Raw genomic sequence first — 17,447 nt, forward strand, 5'->3', positions numbered from 1 at the left:
TCTGGAGTGGCTACAGGCCGTCTCCTGCAGGAGGGTTGAGCGGCTACAGGCCATCTCATTAGGGGCACCTTCAGAGCGGCTACAGGCCGTCTCCTGACGAAGGTGGGAGCAGCTACAGGCCGTCTCCTGATGAAGGCGGGAGCGGCTACAGGCCGTCTCCTGATTCCCTCTGGAGCGGCTACAGGCCGTCTCGTTAGGGGCACCTTCACAGCAACTACAGGCTTTCTCCTGATGAAGGTGGGTGTGGCTACAGGCTGTCTCCTGTTTTCCTCCAGAGCGGCTGCAGGCCGTCTCCTGTAGGAGGGTTGAGTGGCTACCGGGCGACTCAGGGGTGCTGGCTGGAGTTGGAGTTAAAGTTCCACCCCGAAGTTGGTTGGGGACGGCTCGCCCAGAAGGTAGTCTTGTATTCCTGCTATGGTGGCAGCGGGTGAGCTCCGGATCATAGGGGCGCACGGCCCGGGCAGACTTATGTCGTTGTCACCCTGAGTCCCAGCGTGCTGTCGGTGCTCCCCGGTGGGCTCCTTCTGGGGGTGCTAGGTCGCCCTCTGTGGCACTATACTGCATTTTAATATATACATATAATTATATAGTTATATATATTTATATATATATATATATATATATATATATATATATATATATATATTTATTATGTGTGTGTGTGTGTGTGTGTATTCCCTACTCTGCAAACAATATACCAATAAAGTGAGCTCTGTGAGCGCGTAACGAGCAAGTGAACATCTGTACAGTACATACGCCTATCATCATAATTTCATCATGGTGTAAACTTTCAACATTTCTGGTGAAGTAGTTGAACAATAATAGAAGAATAATTGAGCTAAAATGTTTACTATCTCACGTTTTCTCTTACACACACACATACACACACGCACACACACACACACACACACACACACACACACACACACACACACACACACACACACACTCGCGCACACACACACACACACACACACACACACACACACACACACACACACACACACACACACACACACACGCACGCACGCACGCACGCGCGCGCGCTGTTCAGTTCTCTGCTCTCGACTTGCCTCAACAAACTGCGTCGGTAAACGCTTGGCTATTGATCGAATGATAAAACCTAGAAATGGGGCGATTACCCTTGCTGATTTCACCCCATAAAAGTAGAAAAAACGTTAATGTAATTTTATGAGCGTAATATCCGATATTTAATTGTTAGAATTCAAGCAAGAAAACATAGTGTTACAACAGGAAATCTTTTTTAATTCGATTTCATAGTGGAGCGTGTCAATTGAAGCCGTCAGTACATTCCCTTGGAAAGCTGGGATTCTAAGGGATTTCTTTGGTCCCATGAGTAAATATACAGCTAAAAATAAAATTTATTGAATGCACCTACCACCTACTGAAAGAATCTCTTCTCTATCTCTCATAGTAGAAAAGTTATTAGCCTCTGAAAACTATCGTGGTCGGGCCGTGTCGTGTCAGGGCCACTCATTTCTCAGACGAACCTAAAGTAAACATCGCTTCGCTATCCTTGCTCGCTCGCTCGTAATCAGATCAGTAGTGACGTCTTATGCCTCCCTGGCATGGGCCCCCATCCTGTCCAACACTCACCACAACACCTTGTAGGCCATACAAAACAACGCTCAATGCATCGTCACTGGCTGCACCAAAACAACTCCCACACTAACAATGTTAACTAAAGCTCTCCCTGTTATTGAATATCATGACATGAAAGGCACACATTTCTAAGTGGCAGCCTATGCCGTCACACAGCACCCCTGTCATTATATAACAGAACCACACAGCACACCTAGGTACAAATAATCACTTCACAAACATTACCAGACTCTCTTCATCAACATTCCACCTCCATACATTCCTGTACTCACACTTACGAAACCCTTACAACGCATTTCACGTGCAGGGCAAGGGAACACCTCGATTAGAATATTATATTAATACGCACATCTCGGCAGAAACAAATACAGCAGCTAGGCTTATATCAGGACATCACCCAGCCCTCCTTAGTTACCAGCTTACTCGTAGATCCGGGTTCAGTGGAAATGCAGGATGACACGTGTCCCGCCTGTCAGGCCCACACAACACAACAAACATGATGTGGCACCGCTCAGCGCATGCCACACAAAAATGCAGACAATATCAACAGTGCAGGGAATCTATGAGACGACCCCATAGGGGCAGTTGCTTACCTGCGGTCGTTGAGTCTGCTGGGCCAGACAGACCAAGGCTGAGAAACAACTACAACATCATTTGTAAATATGTTGATTAGCTCACGCTATAAATTCCATCATCAACAGCAGCCAAGAATTCTCCACTTGTAAGGAAAACACCCCCTGACCGACGTTGCATTTGCCGTACTGATACGACTGGCGTATCTGTAAAATCTGTCATCATCATCATCATCATCATCATCATCATCATCATCATCATCACCATCATCATCATGTTTCCATTGTTCACATAATGTGGAGAGATGTAGAGCAAGGCTCTCTAATCTCCCTGACATGTATCAGAATTTAAAGAATTTCCATTTCCGTTTCTCCCTTCTGTATTGTAGGAGGCACAAGGCTGTCTGCGCCATAATTTGTGAGTTTTTAATTTGCCTTTCAGGACACGCTGGTTAAACGGTGCGTAGGTCATGTTTATTCTTCCAGTCCCATGGGATATTAGCTGCTAAACAGGAGATACTGTTTTGATTAATGCAAGTATTTAGTTATTCCTTTGTATTTACACTAAGATTCGTGTTTATAGATAGATAGACATAGATGGATAGATTTCTATAATCCAAGGTTCGCGTGCCTGTCTGTCTGTCTGTGTGTTTGTAGTGCAAAGTTAGCGAGGCACATCACAGATAAACGGTTAGAGAAATGAAAATATTAAAAAAAAAAAAAAAAAAAAAGTTGTTATGGATCCTTTGGAGTTCTTAAGCAAAAAAAAAAAAAAAAAAAAAAACGGACCGCGTACCTGCGTCGTGCAAGAATAGCCATCGTCGCAAGCATCAGCCACAGACGGTGAGAGATATTAGCAAACCCAAAAGTAAAAGCTGTTAAGGACCCTTTAGAGTGTGCTATAGGCCAATAATATTGACAACTAGAGCTCCATAAAATTGTCCAAGGCCAATTTTGATAAAGAAAAACTTTTCACAGCCACTGACTACTAGAAGCCGAGCTATAAAGAGACCTTGAGGTCAAGGTCACTGATCTGCTGCATGTCACCTTAGGTCATCAAGATTTATAAGTCCACCAAGTTTGGTTACTCTAGCTTTATTCTTTCTCGTAAAATCAGGTGACTTCTCAGTCTTCTGGAGTAATCCAAAATTTTGAACCGTAGACGATCTCAGAGAATAATGATTTGATTTCAGCTATATCAAGCACTGCATTCTGGCCATGTTCAACGTATATGCCATTAAAATTTCATTCCTCTAACTTAAGGAGTTCTTAAGCTTTAGAGTCACTTTTTTTCCAGATAATATCCGGGTTCCAGCAGTCGGATCAGGATGGTATTTGTTGAGATGAAGCAGAGAACCTCTACTATAACATGGTAAAGAATAAAGGCTTAACATGGGGAGGCGGTGGCTGAATAGGTAGAGAGGCGGATTGCAGTCCTAATGGACCCAGGATCGAATCCCGGCTGGGGCAGGGAACAGTTTAGGATTTGAATTTCCTAAAAAGCAGACTTTCCTGATCTACCAGATGACCCTCCGACATGTCGTAAAAATACCCCTGCTAATACCAGCACACCAGTCCTGTATGAGACAGCCCTAGCATGTATTCAATATGGAAGGCGGGTGTTAGCGCCGAAATGGTGACATGTGGAGGTGTAGGAGGACTACTGGGCCTTGGGATAGGCCACTGTCCCAAGAAATAGGCCCTGAGCCTTTGCCCAGAGTCGGACACGTAAAAAAAAAAAATAAATGAAAAAAATAAAAAATAAGGCTGTAGCTCCAATGGTATGTGAATGGCAGCACCTTAGATCTTCCCTCGAATACTAATAACATTGACCAAAACAAGAAACCCTCCCAAAGGGATGTGGGAGGTTTTAATAACAATAATAACTAGTGCACCGTATAGCTGTTCAAGGACATTTTTGATCAAGAAAAACTTACCACAGCCATTGCTTACCAAAGGGGGAGCTATAAAGGGACTTTGAGGTCAAGGTCACTGATCTTGTACATGTCACCTTAGGTCGTCACAGTCTATAAGTCAACCAAGTTTGGCTGCTATAGCTTTAATCCTTCGTGAAAAATTAGGTGAATTTCCGGAAAAGTCCCAATTTTTGACCCCAGGCGATCTCAGAGAATATTCAACCCAAAGGAACCACACTCCTTTCTGTACTGTGTCCTCCCTAAGGCTATATTTCAGCTTCCAAGCTTGAGCAGTTCTTGAGATAGCCTGGCTGACTCACTTTCTTGTGTTCCAGATAATATTCGGATATCCAGTTGACGGATTGCCCCCATATTAGGCCAAAAGAAAAGGACTTTTGTCCAAATTGGCCAAGTTTGAAGGGTTTAGGTCAAACAACCTTTAAATTATCGCAATTTTAAAATGAGGAAGGAAAATGATAACTAAAATGCCGCAAAATTGTCCAAGGACGAGAAAAACTTCCCACAGCCATTGCTTACTAGAAGCCGAGCTATAAAAGGACCTTGAGGTCAAAGTCAGTGATCTTGTACATGTCATTCAAGGTCATTACAGTTTAGAAGTCTGCCAAGTTCATGGCTCTAGCTTTAGTTCCTCATGGAAAATTCGGTGGCATCTGGAATATCCAGAAAAGCCCCAGTTTTTTATCTCAGGAGAGGTCAAGGTCACTGACTTGTACATGTCACCTTAAACCATCACAGTCTATACTGTGGGTCCACCAAGTTTGGTGGCGATAGCTTTATCCGTTCATGGAAAATTAGGTGACATCCAGAAAAATCCCAGTTTTCCCTTTAACCCAGGCAAGTTAAGAGAATTAAAAGCCAATTGTAACCATGCTCCTTTTTGCACTGCATCCACCTTAAGGCTGTATTGTAGTAAAATTTCAGCTTCCGAGCTTTAGGGGTTCTAAAGACGGAATGGTTGACTAGCTTTTCTGTGGTGTGGGTAATATTTGGAGATCCGGTTGACGGAGTGCCACCATATTTGGCCAAAAGAGGCAGAAAGCTGTTCAGCTAAGCTGTTGAAGTTTGAAGGCTCCAGGACAATTAGTCTTTGAAATACCACAATTTTAAAATAAATAATAATAATAATAAATGGAACGCTATAAAACTGCCTGAGGACAATTTTAATTAAAAAAAAAAAAACTTCCCACAGCCATTGCCAACTAATGTCAAGATCACTGCTCGTGTACATGTCACCTTAGGTCATCACAGTCTGTAAGTTCACCGAATATGATCACTCTAGCTTTAGTCGTTCATGAAAATTAAGTGACATCGAGAACATCCGGAAAAGTCTCAGTTTTTCACCTCAGACTAAGTCAAGGTCACTGATCTTGTGCAGATCACCTTGGATCATCACAGTTTATAAGTCCGCCAGGTTTGGTGGCTTTAGCTTCAATCCTTCATGGAAACTTATGCGATATCTGGAATATCCGGAAAAGTCCCAATTTTTTACCCCTGGCGATCTCAGTGAATAATCACGCAGTTCTTGAGATAGCCTGCCTGACTCACTATTCTGTGTTCTGGATAATATCGGTGATACATTGGATAGATGGCCAACATATTTGGCAAAAAGACGCGGATACCTGACCGACTAAGGTGGCTGAATTTTAAGGCTTCGGCTATTACCCTTTGAAATGACGATTTATAAAATAAATTTATAATAATAATAATAATATTAATAATAATAACTAGAAAACACTCAGAGAGAGCATACCTCAGCCGGCGCCATTGTAGGATCTGGACCCTGATCCGACCCAAAATTCAATAAATTCTTTCTTGGCCTATGGCCCATCCTTCCACAAAATCTAATTAAAATTCATTGCCAACTTTTGGAGATATCGTCTGGATAAACAGACAGGCGGACAAACAGGTGAATACATAACCTCCTCCAACTTCGTTTGCAGAGGTAATAATCTACCTATCTATCTATAGCCCGACGCCCTAATCCCGCAAAGGGTGGCCGCAGACAAAACGCCTCCAAGTCGCGCTGTCACCCACCATTTGACTACCCTCCCCCCAACTCACCCCCCTCCCTCATATACCTCTTAACTCCATCCCTCCACCTCATCCTCGGTCTACCCCTCCCTCTCCCTCCCTCCACCTCATCTACACACACCCTCTTAGTCAGTCTTTCATTCTCCATTCCCTCCACATGTCCGAACCAACTCAGTGTATTTCTCCTAATCTTCTCAACCACATCCACATCCACCCCACAATGTTCCTTCACTTCTTCATTCGTCAACCTGTCCCTCCATGTCACTCCACATGCTCCTCTCAAGTAACTCATTTCCACTGCTCTCACTCTTGACTTGTTCCCCTCTTGCAGGGTCCACGCCTCACTTTCATACGTCAGGGTAGGGATCACAATACTATCATGCAGTGACTTCTTAACTTCCATACTCACCTCTCTATTCCTCATCACTGCTTTCAGGGAACCAACAACCTTCCTTCCCTGCTGTACCCTTTCATGCACTTCATCCCCCAAAGTTCAATCCTTACTCATCACACTGCCCAAGCACTTGAATGCACTCACAGTCTCCACATCCTCACCATCCAACCTCACTGTACATTCTGTGACTTCATTCCTCTCAAACACCATAACTTTACTTTTGTTTACATTAATTTTCAGCTTCCTCCTCCTACACACTGTCCCAAATTCATTCACCAAACCTTGCAACTCCCATTCATCTTCACTCAACAATACTGTATCATCAGCAAACAGCAACACTGGAATCTTCCAAATCTCACCCTCATTCATCAGAGCCACCCCCACATCCACTGCCCTACCTTGCACCTCCTTTACAACCCCATCCATGTATATATTAAACAGCCATGGAGACATTACACAACCCTGTTTCAGTCTCATATTGAGATCAAAGAACTCACTCAGCTCACCATCCACTCGCACCGTAGCCCTAACTTCTTCTTACATACTCTTCACAGCACTCAACAATTTCCCCTCCACTCCATATATTCTTAATACCTTCCACATACCTTGCCTATCTATTCTGTCATAAGCTTTCTCCAAGTCCATGAAGGCAGCATACACTTTCTTTCCCTTCTCTAGATACTTCTCCACTAAACATCTTAGAACAAATATCTGATCTACACACCCTTTTCCCTTCCTAAATCCCCCTTGTTCTTCTCCAACTAGCTCCTCTGTCATAATATGCCTAACCGTATCAATGAGTATTCTACCATATATTTTACCAGTCACACTAAGAAGGCAAATACCCCTATGGTTACCACATACTTCTCTCTCTCCTTTTCCCCTATGGTTACCACATACTTCTCTCTTTCCGTTTCCTTTATATAAGGGAACAATTATACCTGATTTCCAGTCCTCTGGAACCCTTCCCTCTTCCCAAGCCAGTCTACACAACTTCCATATCCACTCCACAACAATCTTACCCCCATACCTCAGCATTTCACCACACACTCCATCAATTCCTGGGGCCTTTCCCAACTTGATCTTCTTCATTGCTTCCACTACTTCTGCCCTACTGATCTCTTCCTCCCTCCTCTCATCTCTTCTTCTCCCAGCCATTCCCCAACCACTTATACTTGCACTGCTTTCACTCTCTACATTCAACAAATCCTCAAAGTGCTCCTTCCATCTCCTCAACTTCTCTCTCTTCTCCACTAACAATCTATTATTCCTATCTTTCACTCCCCTACTATTTCCCCTTTCACACTGCCTTACTTTCTTTACCTCCTTCCAAAACAATTTCTTACTCTCCCTCCATTTCACACTTAGATTCCTCCTAAACTCTTCATCCACTTTCTTCTTACTCTCCTTCACCAGACTCTTCACCTCCCTTCTCCTGCTCACATATACCTCTCTCTTCTCTCTCTCTCATCTTCTCCCCTACCTCTACTCGCTAACCATTCACTATATGCCTTCTTCTTTTGTTCCACAGCTCGTTTCACCTCATCATTCCACCATGCTGTCCCTTGCACACCCTTGCATCTCCTCCTCACTCCACAAACCACCTCACATGCTGCGCCTATCTCTTCCGTAAATATCTTACATACGTCTTCCACCGCTTCCATCTGCTCTAGCTCATACCTTCCCAATCTTTCTTCCACTATGCTCTTATACTCTGCCATTCTCTCACTATCTTGCAAATTCTCCACTCTTCTCACAGGAGCTGTTTCCTCCTGCCTTCCCCTTCGTCTCCTCAAGCATTTCCTTTGTAGCTTTACCTTGGTCATCACTAAGTGATGGTCCGAGACTCCATTCCCCCACCCTCTCCAAACTCTTGCATCCAACACTTGTCTTTTCATTCGCTCATCCACACACACATATAATAATAATAGTAATAATAAATATATTGACAAAAACATGAAAATCTCCCAAAGGGATGTGGGAAGCTTTAATAACCAGAACATCGTTAAATTGTCCAAGGACAGTTCTGATAAAGAAAGACTTCCCACAGGTGCCTACTAGATGCCGCACTGTAAAAGGACTTTGAGGTCAAGGTCACTGATCATGTACATGTCACCTTAGGTCATCCGTCTATGCACCAAGTTTGGTGGCTCTAGCTTTAATTATTCATGGAAAATTAGGTAACATCCCAAATATCTGGAAAAATTCCATTCTTTTTACTCCGGCGAGGTCAAGGTCAGTGATCATGTGCATCTTACTTCCGGTCATCACATTTTATAAGTCCACCAAGTTTGGTGGCTCTAATCCTTCATGGAAACTTGGCCGATCTCTGGAATATCCAGAAAATTCTTCTTTTTTTTTTTTCTTTTTTTTTTACCCCAAGCGTTCTCAGAGAATAATTAACCAATTGGAACCATACCTCCTTCCGGCCTGCATCCCTCTTAAGGCTATTTTGTAGTGAAATTTCAGCTTCCTAGCTTAAGCAGTTCTTGAGACAGCCTGGCTCACTCACTTTCTGTGTTCCGGTTAATATCCGGAGATTCGACCGACGGATTGCTGTCATATTCGGCAGCTGCACGACTACGCTGACCAAGTTTGAAGGCTCTAGGTCTAGCTGAAACAGCCTTTGAAATATCACAATTTTAATATAAGAAATGATTTGTGTGTGTGTGTGTGTGTGTGTGTGTGTGTGTGTGTGTGTGTGTGTGTGTGTGTGTGTGTGCCCGACTCTGGGTAAAGGCTTCACGGCCTATTTCTCGGGGGCAGTGGCCTATCCTAAGGCTCAGTAATCCTCCTACAGCTCCACATGACACCACTTCGGCGCTAACACCCACCGTCCATACTGAATACATGCTAGGGCTGTCTCATACAGGGCTGGTGTACTGGTATTAGCGGGGATTCTTTTACATGTCGGCGAGTCTTTTGGTAGATCAGAAACTCTGTTTTTACGAAACTGAAATCCTTAAATTGTTCCCTGCCCCAGCCAGGATTTGAACCTGAGTCCATTAGGACTGCAGGCCGCCTCTCTACCGATTCAGCCACCGCCTCCCCTATTATTATTATTATTATTATTATCATTATTATTATTATTAACAAGAACAAGAAAAACTTCCCAGAGGGATTTGGAAGGGTCAAATAATAATAATAATAATAATGATAATAATAATAATAATGATGATGATGATGATGATCCGGAAAAGTCGACCGAGTGCCTGCGCTGTGCCAGAAGAGCTTAAACAGGACATAGGAGCAGAGCAAAATACTAAGTTACTCACATCTAATGATATATTCCTAAGTTCGTGTTGGTCCATCTGTAATGCAAACTTTGTGTGGAGCCGTACTAAGAAAATGTAGTAGATATCAACCACTCTGACTGAATGACCATTTGGTGTGTGTCTTAAACCTTTAACAGAAATCGGAAAACTGAAGTCAACCGCGCACCTGTGTCGTGCCAGAATATCAGTAAATAATTACGATAAAGAGGGGCAGGTGAAACATTACGAGCAGATATACTTATACCTAATTCTATTATCCTAAGTTCATGTCTCTGTCTATTGTAATGCGAACTTTGTGCGATGCATGACGCGAAAACAAATGCCAAAAGCATAAATTACCAAGGAGTCACTGATTGTGCCTTAAGTCAAATAAATAAATACATCCAGAAACTAACACAGTTTGCCTTCCAGCTGTGATAAAATAACATCAATCCCTTACGGACAAACTGTTAGAAATTTCTATCTATCTATCTATCTATAGCCCGACGCCCTAATCCCGCAAAGGGTGGCCGCAGACAAAACGCCTCCAAGTCACTCTGTCACCCACCATTTGACTCCCCTCCCCCCAACTCACCCCCCCCTCCCTCATATACCTCTCAACTCCATCCCTCCACCTCATCCTCGGTCTACCCCTCCCTCTCCCTCCCTCCACCCCACCCACATACACCCTCTTAGTCAGTCTTTCATTCTCCATTCTCTCCACATGTCCAAACCACCTCAGTGTATTTCTCCTAATCTTTTCAACCACATCCACATCTACCCCACAACGTTCCTTCACTTCTTCATTCGTCAACCTGTCCCTCCACGTCACTCCACATGCTCCTCTCAAGTAACTCATTTCCACTGCTCTCACTCTTGACTTGTTCCCCTCTTGCAAGGTCCACGCCTCGCTTCCATACGTCAGGGTAGGGATCACAATACCATCATGCAGTGACTTCTTAACTTCCATACTCACCTCCCTATTTCTCATCACTGCTTTCAGTGTACTAACAACCTTTCTTCCCTGCTGTACCCTTTCACGTACTTCATCCCCCAAAGTTCCATCCTTACTCATCACACTACCCAAGTACTTGAATGCACTCACATTCTCCATATCCTCACCATCCAACCTCACTGCACACTCTGTGACTTCATTCATCTCACACACCATAACTTTACTTTTGTTTACAATAACTTTCAGCTTCCTCCTCCTACACACTGTCCCAAATTCATTCACCAAACCTTGCAACTCCCATTCATCTTCACTCAACAATACTTTAATTGTACTGATCAATGGCGATAGTCAAAGAGAGGCTGAAGGTCTTTTTTTAGCGAAGCCACTGAGATGCAAAAGACCTCTAGCATGTATATATATATATATATATAGATAAATATATATAGATTTATATTTAAATATATATATGTATTTATATATATTTTTATATATTTAAATAAATATATAAATATATATATATATATATATATATATAGAGAGAGAGAGAGAGAGAGAGAGAGAGAGAGATACAGTATATATGAGAAACACACACACACACACACACACACACACACCACACAGAGATACCCAGTGTTGGCCGGGTATACAGCCATGGCCATGCATACCGGCAGTATCTCTTTGGTTCATGATGTGTTGAAAGTGTTGAGTGAGCAACATGGCTGGGAAATTATTGGTTTAAGGATGCCGTGGAATTCAGCTATCCTGCTATGAGCTCCGGTGCAGGAAAAGTGAGGGAGGGAGGGATGGGGCTTGCACTCTAAATAACCTACTCATATCAATCGTGTGCTGGCAACATAATTTGAGCAACCAAGTAGGAAGGCATACCTTAGCAATACCCTAGGCCTTCAGTGTTCTGCTGCCACTCCCGCTACATAGGAGATAAAGAGTACCTTGCATCCAACACCATCATATCACGCAGTAAAAGAAATGAAGCTCTTGCAGGAATCAAAAGCGCTTCGCTCGCTCCGCTCCAGAAGTAAAAAGAAAACTCTTTGGTGAACGCGATCGATGTTGAGATTCCAAAAGATTCAAGACTGAGCCAACACGCACCACAGTTTGGTTGTTGGCCCGCCTCGCCCCACCACATGACCCAGCCCGCAGTGTAAACACAAACTGCGCCGCCATCGACCCCGGCGAGAATGAGGAGGCTAATGCAACATCTGCTAAACAAGCAATTCGTGGATTGTAAAGCATCTACAGTCATGAGTAGGCTAGAAAAACTTACCTTAGATTGTCTTCATCGCCCTCTGCAGTGTCATCTTTCAATTTTTTTTTTTTTTTTTTATTATTATAACATCCTACCTCTCCTGTTACTTTGGTAAATAATGGCTATGACCCCTTGAGTACTACAGGTTTAAGTTTTCTTTCTGGATACGCTGCACGATTTATTCATCTGAGCGAAACCTCTGGCGATCACAACGTAGTGGAATATATTTATTTTTAGCCGTCCAACTGTTTTCAGTAGTGCTTAAGTATATTCTTTACTGAACACGATATATTCCCAGATTCCGAACAACGCAGTGCATGTCTGCAGCCGAGCTATTTAATTTAAAGACAACACCTACTGACTGTTGTCCTGTGCCTGGCTTATGATCAGATCATATAGCAGATCTTTACATACCCGTACACTCATTTTTTCTTTAAGAGGTATGTAATGGAAGCATCTACGAAGGTTAAATTGCCGCCTTCCTACGACCACCACTCAAGCAGAGTCGGGTCAAGGAGCAACCTCTTAACTCAGTCCCGTATTGAGGTAAGAAGTGTATAAGATTCTACAGTGCCTGATAGATTGCATGGAATCTCCTTCATGAGTTTCCATAGCTTGAGAACTTTCGATCTTGCATCCCTTGGTGGACAGTTAGGGTCTGGAATGAGTTCGCATGCCCATGTACTTCTCCTAACATACAGTATTTTGTCTACAAATGGTGATGTGTGTGTGGTGGGGGAGGGGTAGCGAGTCGTAAGACCCCTTGTGTTGATTATGAGGCGGTTGCCCTCTCTACCTACCCCCTGGAGGGAAACAATACCACACACTGCTTTAGCATTAATAACTAAATGTTCCCCATGTACATTTCACAAACTGTCAAGATTCATTTGCTCCCAACTCACTGACTCCAACTCATCCACTACTTTAGCCTGGTATTCATTGGCCACTTCTTTGTTTCTCATCTTCTTCACTTTTATTCTTTCACTCTGACTGTTCCCCTTTCTTTCTTTATCCATTTCGCTCCTCTCACCTTAACCCTGCATACCTCAGTCATATGATGAAGACAGACTTCCACATTGTCCTCTCACCGTCCTCGTATCAACAGCACTCCCAAGCATCGTTCTCTCTACAAGCACGTAATCAATCAGGCTCCTTTCAGTACTCTCTGCATTCCCTTTGTACCATGGATAATTTGTGTGCATCTCTGTACTTAAAATAGGAAATACAAATGCATAAACTCCTTTCCCGACACATAACCTTCAGTCACCTTCCATTATCATTCTCCTCTGGTACTCCATAACGACCCATTACATCATTCACAGGACCCGTATCAACTCTCATTCATGCCACCCATCACAAACACCATAGCTCCTAGTACTCCATCCAGCTGATCCTGGACCCTATCGTTTTCTGCTTCACCCCTGTCGTTGAAAGGCTCATACACAACGATCACTGCCACCTGCAGCCTCCCGATCCAGTACCTGAAATGCATACATCTCGGACTGGCACATTTATAATCATTCACTCTCCTCTGCAACTCAGCAGCAACGGAACTCCTTACTTGCATCTTGCATGTACATTCAAACCGACCTTACACATTTCACGTTCACCCACTCCTCCCCTCCACATCCTTTTATCTTCGTTTAACTCTGTTCCACCACGGAGTACCTTGCAATCTCAAACGTTTCAGCCAGTTCCACCCTCTTAGTCTCCTTACTCACACCTCTTACATTTCACACTGCCAGACCAACCTGGACATTTTTTTCCCGGTCCAGGGCAGGTACTGTACCCTCCAAGTCTCCCCGAATTTTTACCAATGAATTAAAATGGAGAGTTTATAAGACCCTAATCTCGACCAAACCCCCTTCATTTTGCTTTCACCTGTAGGGAATGCTGGTTATATGGTTACCACCCAGCGTAGTAAATGATTTCCTAATTCCAGAAAATTTTTTGGCTTGTCAATCAGTATAGGTGTACCTGTAGATAGCCCTACATAATGTGAGTGGATGATGCCCCCTCCCAAATACCTTCTTTACCCAAGGTGATATAATTCTAGTGGCATAATTACGAGCAGAGAGGAAAAGTTTGAATGTAATGGAGATGAGGTGTTTGAGGAGTATGTGTGGAGTGACGCGTATAGATTGAGTGAGAAATGATGAAGTGCGAAGGGGAACTGGAGTTGTTCGGGAGATGGCTAATTGAGTAGAGCAGAGGGTGTTGCGATGGTTTGGGCATATGGAAAGAATGGATAATGAGCGATTGGTGAAAAAGATAACTAAATCTGATGTGAGAGGTGTAAGGCTGAGAGGAAGACCACAAATAGGATGGATGGACAGTGTGAAGAGAGCGTTCGATGCAAGAGGGATGTCTGTTGAGCAAGGAAGAGTGGTTGTGCGTGGTAGAAATGAATGGAGAGAAATCGTGAATGAATAAATGAACACGCAGCCCTGAGGGAACATTCTCTCGCATTTGTCTGATCAGCTGATCAAGTCAGGTGCGGGTAAGGGGATGGGTCTATTATGATGTGGCAGGGGTAAACCAGCTCTGCTGTCGGGCCCTGCTGCGGATGTCACTGATTGCACTGCACAGTTGACCCTCGTGCGGTGTGGTGCAGTGAGGATCTGTCCCTTCTTCCCTTTGGGGCTAAGATGCGAATGAATGTGTTTGAGTGGATGAGTAAATTGGGGGGATGTCTTCCTGTCTCGGCTGCCTCCCTTTCCTTGGGGGAAGCAGCCTAGGTATATAGATAGAGTTAAGTTTGGGAATGAGCTGCTTGGCCCGATCCTGCCCGGCTCAACCCGGCCGTCACACTAAGCAGAAGCTAATACCTTTACTCTTATGTGAAGTAGAGTTGAAATTCTTTCTGCATATGATAAGTTAATTCAATAAATTTTGTTATCACCTAAATACTCACTCATAAAGGCGTAGGAACCCCTTGGAATCTCGAGTTTTCCGAGGGAGTGTTCGGTCTAATCGGTGAATTTCTCAAATACAAATTCAAATTATAAAAGATTTTTCGTCGTAACACTGTATTTTTTGGCATCAGCTCTAGCAATCAAATATCGAAGATTCCATCTATAATTTTACATTAACGTTTTTGCTGTTTTGATGGTGAAATCACCAAAGGAAAACACCATATTCCTTGCTTTAATCATCTCGTCAATAGCCAAGCCATTATCGTTTCAGTTTCGTCGACACGGCAGGTTGGCAATGGAGACTGTGTGTGTGTGTGTTCTTGCCTTACCTAATTCTTAACTAATTGTATCTTTACAGGAATGAGTCAAGCTCGTACTTTGCCGTGTATTAAACCATTTTTATCGTACATATCCTTAAATTTATTAATTGTTTTGGCACACACTGTTTCATTCGGTACCTTCCACTGACCAATTGCCCTATTTGGGAAACTAAATTTCCTTACGTCTTTATCGCCTGTCTTTTTATGCAGTTTTTGCAATGTCCTCTTGCTGATGCTTCCCCATAGGTTATGTAATCATTTATGTCTATTTCCTCCTTCCCTGATATGAATTCATATAGCATAATCATGTCTCGCCATACCACGTTGAGTACACCGCTTCCCGTCCGATCAGCGAAGTTAAGCAACGTTGGGTCTGGTTAGTACTTGGTTGGGTGAGCGCCTGGGAACACCAAATGCTGTTGGCATAACGTTCTCCCTACGTGTCAAGTGGGGTTGGTGGAGGATTAGTGCCCCTCCCTGTAAAACAATTAACTCTAAGCCCTTGGCCACCCCGTTTGGGATACTTGGCGTCTGGCAATGAATGAATGATGATGTCTCCTCTTTTCCTTCTCTCCCGTAGTGTTGGTAAATTCATTTTTTCTAGTCTTTCTTCGTAGCTTAGATCCCTTAAGCTTGGTACCCATCTTGTAGCGGCCCTTTGAACTTTTTCAATCTTATCTAAGTGTCTTTTGAGATGAGGACTCCAGACTACTGTGTGTGTAATTCACCGGGTCGATCAGGATCACTTGATGGTCGTGATCGTCAGCTTTTACCCTCCTGGAAAGGAGCTGAGAGCTCATATAGTATAGTGTGTGTGTGTGTGTGTGTGTGTGTGTGTGTGTGTGTGTGTGTGTGTGTGTGTGTGTGTGTGTGTGTGTGTGAGAGAGAGAGAGAGAGAGAGAGAGAGAGAATGTCTTTCGTTCCAGTATATTTTTCATTGTTCAGCTGCCATCATGAAGAAATAATATATCAGAAGGAAATTGTGATAACATGGTGCTCGCTCGCTTGTCACGCTCACGAAGCACACTTGGCAGTCCTGTAATTGTGGTGATGAGTTGGTGTTCCTGTAGTGCTTACATACTGTACTGCTCTTCAGTCACTGTGATATCAAATAATAATCACGGTGCTCAGTCAGTATGGTGTTATCCAGCGCTAATAAACATATGATGACGATGTCATTGTGGTTTTATGGTGGTGATGCTTCGTTATTGCGGTGTTATAGTTTTATTGTGGTGTCATGGTGGTAGTTTGCTGTTACTGTGGTGTTATAGTAGCACTGCCATGGTATTGGTGTTATGACGGTGGTGCTGTGGTGGTGGTATTAAGATGGCTTTATGCTGGTGGTGCTATGGTGATGGAGTGCTCTCACTGCAGTGTTATGGTGGTGTGCTGTCACTGCACTGTTACGGTGACAGTTTTATGGTGGCAGTTATGGTAGCGGTGTTGCGGTGATAGTGTTATGATGGTGGTGCCGTTATGCTAGTGGTGCTATGGTGATGTTGTGCTCTTACTGCGGTGTTATGGTGGTGATGTGTTATGCTAGTGGTGTGGTGTTATGGTGGTGTGGTGTTATGGTGATGTTATGGTGGATGTGTGCTCTTACGGTGGTGTCATGGTGGTGATGGTGTATGCTGTGGTGGTGTTCTCATTCCGCCCATCAGAATGATGTCTTTAGCATTGTCTGGTATCACTCCGGGGCAGAGGCTGGTAGCGAACTACTTAGCCTGGCAACGCTGTGAGGTAACCCATCACCGCCATGGTATTCTGATGTTATCCTTCCTACCTACATGCGATTTTTTTTTTTTAGAACCACATGAGGGTGAATGATTAAAGAAAACTTTATCCAACTTCCCCCTGTTTGAAAATTTCTCCTAAACAGAACTAAACAGAATAACTCTGTCTGGTGGCAACAGTAACGCAAAGAAAGTCCGTCATCATACTTGTACCTCGCTGACTGCGACGCTGCCGACCCGTTAGCGCCAGATTTGGAATCCTGGCGTGGGCAGATTCTTCACTCGACTCAAGTGTCCATCCACCCTTTGTGGGATTTTTGGTAAAATGAATATCTATACTCCATTTCACCGAGTCTGACACCATCAATGATGTCCTCAACACCTGTAGCATTGATAAGGGTCCTCAGTACTGGATACACCTCTTTGTATTGTCTTTTATATTGGTT

The 17,447-nt window shown here is 43.5% G+C and overlaps 1 pseudogene; it reads left to right on the forward strand.

The window, feature by feature from the left end:
* Positions 1–15,576: 15,576 nt before the first annotated feature.
* LOC145415238 (5S ribosomal RNA) lies at positions 15,577–15,693 on the forward strand (annotated as a pseudogene).
* Positions 15,694–17,447: the final 1,754 nt, after the last annotated feature.

This window comes from Coenobita brevimanus, chromosome 101 (genome assembly GCF_032717465.1).
Source record: "Coenobita brevimanus isolate Jiangsu-jjx chromosome 101, ASM3271746v2, whole genome shotgun sequence".
NCBI classification, from domain to species: Eukaryota; Metazoa; Arthropoda; class Malacostraca; order Decapoda; family Coenobitidae; genus Coenobita; species Coenobita brevimanus.